Below are 7,288 nucleotides of genomic sequence, written 5' to 3'. Positions count from 1 at the left end.
CAACCGCAAGACATTAAAAGCGGATTCAATTTGGAAGAATAAGGACAGCGATCTCGGCGCTGTTCAGCAACGCCTTGTGTCCTCGGGCTAGAATTTGAATAAATTCACGGTAAAAACCTTGCTGTGCAAAAAGATTATGTGAACCACTGGCTCACTCGCTGAGCACCCTGGGAAGAACATCTAGGACGATTGTAGCCTTATGAAGAAATCCACTAAAACATTTCAAAGCATTATTTATTAACCTGAAAGTAATAGAGTGAGAAATGTCACAGGTTCAATTATTCATCACAAAAGCGAGATTAAACATCGGGCCTCCCATGTGTTTTTATAGCTTGTTACAGAAAAAAATAAAGTCATTGTTCTCAAATAATCGCTTGACTGTAATATTCTGTAGTTTGAAATGAAAGGCAGAAGGAAGTAATTGAGCTTGATTGTCACAGACTTTCTTGTTATGTATGCAAAGTGATCACTTACTACAATTATACCGTGACAGCCGAGTACGTTGCTCTGGATCAGACATCTGTTAAATTTCATAAAAAAAGTTGATTGTTTTGATTGTATTACTAAATATGCATTTATACTATAAATTGGCTTTCAGTCCAAAATTATTGGCATCTCTTCATCTTGCCTGTCAGTCTTCACATAGGGAACCAAAGAGGTTATCAGGAGGGGTAAACACACAGTAAAAGCGCTGTACTCCACTGTTTTGTGGCTCCGATTGAATAAGACGGAACTAAATAAGCGAAAGGTACTGTATTGTTTACTTAGGACTGTAATAAATATGTAATAATGCAATTTTGCCATCTGTTGCTCAGATTCCTGGGTTTACCTCATAGATGTCATTACTTGAAGCCATCGGGGTGGCGTTTTGTCCACTGTAACACAGTCGGTCAACGATAGACCAAGGATCTGAAATGAACCTGCGGTGGTTCTGTCGGCGTCGGATCGCCACGGTAACGTCCCTTCCGCGTCGCGGTCCTTGCTGCCCTGGTTAAGGGCGTTCAGGCGTGACCGACACGTGGCGCAAACATGCGAAAAGGCTCGATGAGCCTCCGCAGGCCGCAGAGCACCTTCCTCCGGCGAGTCGGTGGCAGATGGAAATACAGTTTGTAATACGTTCCTCCCCTTTTGAAGAGCGCAGGGTGGAAAATGATATGCAAATGACCGACCGTTCCGCGGAAGGGCTCATAATGACTCCGCACCCAATCAACCCGTGAGAAAAGAGCAGAATAAAGTGAGCAGCTGAGGCCGTTCTCGCCGTGCTCCCCCACATTCTCTCTCCTTAAATCTGCTGTTCAAGGAGGAGATGTAATGAGATGCCATTTAAAGTTTCGGATGTTGTGCTGACAAAAATGTGATGCTGTGGAGGGGGAAAGATAATAATTAAAAATTACAGATTGGTCTAAAAAAGTTAAAAATGACCTGTTCCTTCGACAAAATGGAACTTTCCAGTATTTTTATGTTAATATTTGGTTAGCAGGGGTGTGGTGGCGCAGTGGGTTGGACCACAGTCCTGCTCTCCAGTGGGTCTGGGGTTCGAGTCCCGCTTGGGGTGCCTTGTGACGGACTGGCGTCCCGTCCTGGGTGTGTCCCCTTCCCTCTCTGGCCTTACGCCCTGTGTTACCAGGTAGGCTCCGGTTCCCCGCAACCCTGTATGGACAAGCGGTTCTGAAAATGTGTGTGTGTGTGTGTGTGTGTGTGTATTTGGTTAGCTTTAATTTGTTCTTCTTTTTTGAGGTGCATTTAAGAAAATCTTTGCAGTATCGCTGGATAATTATAATTAGCACTATGTGTTAAATAATAATTTAGGAGAAGCCCTTCTAGAACTTCGATGCATTTGTCATGCATTGCGCTTGATGAAGAAATATTGTATATGGATGCAGTGGGTAAATGAGGTAGTGCTACTGATGACACCTTTATCAGTGCATGTTGCATGTTTATGCCACAGACATAAGTTGGAGCTGCAGCGAATAACAAAAACGGCAGTGAGGGGGCGGGAGGGGCCGAGTCCTGATGGGCCTCGTTCCAACGGCGGAGTCTGTGGATGTGCATTAATTCGAAACCATTGACAAAACATTGTAAAAACACATCCCGGTGCGCAGTAATTACTCTGTCCGTTATAGAAGAGCTGCCAGGAAACTAATCAGGTTTTCCTCGGCTAAACAAAAAAAAAAAAAAAAAAAAAAACCATTGCGGGATCGGTGTGTGATATCACACTGCTTCCAGACCAGACTGCATTATCGAACCCGGTGCTGCGAGGCTCACCGTGACTCCGGCTGCTGAGGTGAATCCCATTCATCTCCACGGCAACTGCACCTCAGTCGCACATACTTTCCTAACCTCAGGTTCCCCGTTATGCCGTTATTACTGCGCTGACTTTCATTTATTATGCCGACACTTTTCTCCGAAGCAGCTTACTTAGTAATGTACTTACAGTGATTTACCCGTCTCTGCAGCCGGGTCGTTTTTACTCGAGCAATTCAGGGTAAGTACCATGGTGGGTAGCCCCCTACAGCAGGACGAGAGATTCAAACCACAGTTTTTGAAGCGCAAGGGCGCCGCTCTCACCACTACGCCCCCCGCTGCCCATGTCAGCCCTGCCCTGAAACACCTGCAGTCATGCCTACAAACACACCTTGAGTCACAGAGCACCGTCTCTCGTGCCGCCGCTCCCGGCTCCTTGACGACCCACTAAGCCCGCTCGGCCCACTTTGAGTCCCGTAAAACACCTCTTTGCCATCACTTGTCCCTTCAGATATTTCTTCCGGTGTCAGAGTTCGCCAGATGGTTTGGAAGTGTTTGCAAAGTGGCTACGGTTTCTGTTTAATGGCAGACGTTCCGATGCGGGATGTAATTGTTTCGCAGCCCTACTATGGTAATGCTATGGTAATTACCGGGGAAAGAAAAACAAACAGAAAATGCACACGCTTTAATATTTAAATGAGACACATTTAAACGAAAAGCTATTTGATTTTTAAATGACTGGAGGTGTCTAAGAAAGCCTCTGTCCCCACCGACGTCGCCTGACACACGAACCGGAGCCCATCCCGAGCGCGGTCCCGGGTTCATTTCGCGGCCTGTGGGGTTGCGCTCCCCTTCCATCCGGCCTGCGGGACTCTTCGGCTTTTATTCATCCCCAGCCAACGGGTGGTGCATATTTCAGCCGTGCTGCTCGCTGCTGAGATATCGTTTATGCAGCTGAAATATACAGCTATAAATCCATCCCGCCGTTTTACGACTGGAATTGCCACAAATGCACAACAGGAGCGGAGTCGACCATAAAAATTAATGAAAGAATTACTTCCATTTTTGCTTGTGCGGAAAACGCTGAAAGATTGAGGATCCCGTCGTAATGCATTTATTTAAGGCACATTAATGGGTAAACAGTGAGTTATTGATCAAGACATTGAAAATAAAGGTAAGAAAAAAGTATTAAAATACCTGACACTGCAAGGTCAGGAGTGTGCGTGAGTGAGTGTGTCTGATTTATATTTATATCTCCGTAAGGAGGTGACTGCTTATATAATACCCACTACCGTTTAATTTCCATTTAATTTTCATTCTCACCGTGACTCTGCAGTGTCTTTAAAACGAACCGCTATCCCCTGCAATCTCCGAGGCTGTGACACGGCACTTAGAAAGACCCGTCACATATTTTGTTACTATAAAGTAATTCTGGCATTTTGATTGTTTCTCAAAAGCTGCCCCAGATGTTGAACAGTTGTTGTTTCTGCACATACGTGGTAATCTCTAATTGGACACAACGGAAGTTAATTAACCTCGCAGGAGACGAGGGGACAGCAGGAGTGGAGTTTTCAGCATCAATTAGGCCGTATATCTGCCAGAGTAAGCGCTCCATAAACAATTAACTGTGTGCAAAGCGAGCGAGACAATGAGCTGCGCCGCGCTGCCTGGCACGAGGCGCGTTTGCACGGCGGAATTGGGAAAACTGCTCCGTCATGCGGTGTACAGCTTCATTCTTTACATGTATTTATCGTCTCGGCGAACAGAACTGCTCACAACCCTATACTACTAGGGAAACGTCAATACGCACAAGTATAGGCTGGTGTCCGTTTGGTAGCGAAAGGAGTATTTCCATTTTTTCCCAGCTTTTTATTCCTCAAAAAAAAGGCAGAAAAATGTTGCCATCTCAATGTCTGCCGCTTACGGAGCTCCCTGGGTAAAACACGGCTTGTTCCCGCAGACAGCTTGAGTCGTGGCGACAGGGTAATTCGAGGCCCCCGATTCGCGCCCGCGGCCTGCTGAGGCGGAAAGTGGATTGCGACGAGGGTGTAGCGTGGGCACGTCGCGGCTTGTCAGGCCCGCGAGCGCGCCACCGCGACAAGCCGCCGCTTTACGGGGTACCGCAGACAACGAGGGGGAAGGGTTCGAAATCCGCTGTCAGCTCGCCGTCACTGTCAGGCACATCGGGCCCCGCGAGACCACGGCGGGGCTGACGCTCACCTCTCTGAGCGATCCTTTCGACGACACAATAACAAGCTCCTGCCCCATATTCTGCCCCGACCCTTGCTGATGATATTAATTAAAATGCCAGCGTGTGCCGAGCGACTCTTTAAGGACGACTCAATAACGTCAGCGGTGCAAACTCTAGTTTATACAAGTCCTTCTGTGCATAAAGCTAAAAAAGCAGCAAATTGTTTGGGGGAAAAAAAAAAGAAGCTCTTCCAGAGTAATGTATTGATTGCGCTGATCAATGTATTTGATTACTTGTCAGTGCCTTCAGCAGAAATTAGTGCAAAGGGGCATTTAACCGCCGGACGATGATCGCACACCAAAGCATGTCCTCCACTATTTACCTTCGGTAATCTCGATGTGTTTTGACATGTCGGGACAGCTCAGAAGAGCTTCTCTTGCACGTGTCGTGCAGAAGTAGGACGCGTTGCAGCTGGCGTCACCACGGCGCATAACACGTCCACACGGCAGTTGTCGCATCAGTAACAACGGACAGAGAATCAGCCCTCGCATTGGTGCAGCATTTAGAAACCTGCGCCGTTTCCTCTCGTATTTCTCGTATGTCCTTTCATTTCAGAGCTACAAATTCATTTTTTTCTGGAAAAATTGAAAAGCCGTAAAGAGACACTTAAAAGGCTTAAAAAACTGCGAGCATCACATCCATCGATATTTCTTATGTTCCCCTTTATGGGGAATATCTGGGTATATTTTTAAGAGTTACTTCCAGCTGGGCTAAAATCAATACTGAGTCAATACTGTCTCTTAGAAAAGTAGGTCCTTCACCATTAGGTCAGTGACCTCAAAAGCTCCTCCTGTGAAAGAATTAATCACTGAAAATAGCCTATATATTATTCATAGCCTTAATCTGATGGAGATGATTATATGCTGTAGTACATATTGAGTTTTCCCTCTTGTCTAGGACCACAAAGTAATAGTGACTTCAAGGCTGGTTTAGTTTTCTTATATTACATAGTTTCATACAGTACTTTATAATAAGAGTGAGACTGTTTGGGATATTGACAAATGTTCATTAAGATAACGACCCTCTAAAATTTGAGAGCATCGCTTGTGGCCCCGTGCCTCTCTCCTCAGTATTTACACCTTCGTTATGGTTAAAAACACAGGAAACGCGTGATGCGTTGCCCTTCCGGAAATATCAGTCCAGGCAAGAAAAGTTTTCATTACTTTGAAATCAAAATTTTCTTTTTTTCCCCCCCCTTTCTATCACATCATTCTACAGCTTCTCTCATAAAATCGGTTTCGGCTCAGAACTTTATTGAAGAGCTCCCTAAGTCCCTGTTTCATTATACTGATGAGAAGAGTGGTACGGTGCAATATTTTGGTGGTTGCATTTAATTATGTGCCATCTAATGCTCCTGATACCGTTGCACCTCTTAAATGTGGAAAAAAAAAAAAAAAAAAAAATCATCATTATTTTTTAAGCCACATGTAAAAACACAGCAGCTGCATCCACTCTCTTCATAAGACCTGTGGCCAAAATGAACAACGTCACTGCTCAGGTGCACTTCGCTGTTACTCTAAGAACTACAGGCTCTTTCATCCCTGCAATCATTGCGCTTTTGGAACCAAAATGAAGGCAGTATTTCTGGATGAATGTATGACAAAAAGTTAGCAGAAAGTGAGCAGCAGCTGCGTCTCCATGCTGCTCCAACCTGCGTACAGCAGCAGCGTTTCGATAAACGTTGTGAACATAAACCGGGGCCCGACTCCGCCGAAAAAAATTAAAGGCCGTGTGGAAAGTGCCGCTGTTCAAGCAGGATGTGACTTCGGCAAATATGCGAAATTGCTCTGTGTAATTTGATTATAGCAGTTACTTCTTCTATTGTTGCAAACTTAATAATATTCAGTGTTTTCTCTGCACATTTTATTTAATGGATTTGAGACAGAGACGCATAGTAATTCACTCCATTATACCGCTTTTGGGAAATTACTTATCGCATGTCAACCTGTAGGGAAGTTGGAGTCATGCAAATTAAATATAATAAAAATAAAAATAGCAGCTGACAAGTTACACACGAAGGTGTGTAAACACGCATTCGTGAAACGAAAAAAGAACAGAGAAAGATTTTCCATCGCAGGTTATTGCTCCTCTCGTGAAAGACTGATGTCCGTCGCTTTTTTATGGATGTTATGGACGTTACGGTATTATTGCACAGCGAGCCCTCCCACCGACTGAGAATAACTCCTCCAAGCTCTGCAGTGGAAAGAAGCTCGGTGCTCGGAACCATCACCTTGCAAGTGAAGGTTCTGGGTTCGGGTTCAAGCCCCGCTCTTGCTGCAGTACCCTGAATGAGTGGAGGGAAAATTAGCGGTCTGCATACATGGGTCAATGTTACAAGTAACTTGGTGTAAAAACCTCGTATCTGTCACCTGAGCAACGAATGATTATTCATACCGCGTCCCATGCTGTGTTTTGATATCTCCGCTGGGGAGGAAGTCCTGAAGTGCACACGGCAGAGTTATTACTGGCGCTGTCTTGTCTGCGGCGCATTAAGCATTGGCCTCAGTCATCTTATGAGCTCGCTCTTGTGAAAGAATTACAGAAAATTAAGATATCATTTAGAGGACTAGAATCTTTGAAGAATTTTATGCAGCTACCTCTCCCGAGTCCTTAGAGCCTCGATACCAAATCTTATGTGTCGTGCACCTGATCGTAGTGTGTGGGACTCCCGCTAGAAAATAAAACTAATTAAACATCATGCGGCACATGAATGCCGAAGCGAGCGATTCCTTATCGAGCCGCACAAACAGAAATCATAACTGCAGCTCAAAGAAAAAAATGTCTTAAAATGAT

Source organism: Scleropages formosus, chromosome 22 (genome assembly GCF_900964775.1).
Source record: "Scleropages formosus chromosome 22, fSclFor1.1, whole genome shotgun sequence".
In the NCBI taxonomy this organism is placed as follows: Eukaryota; Metazoa; Chordata; class Actinopteri; order Osteoglossiformes; family Osteoglossidae; genus Scleropages; species Scleropages formosus.
The sequence above is the reverse complement of the archived record's forward strand: the minus strand, read 5'-3'. Positions refer to the sequence as shown.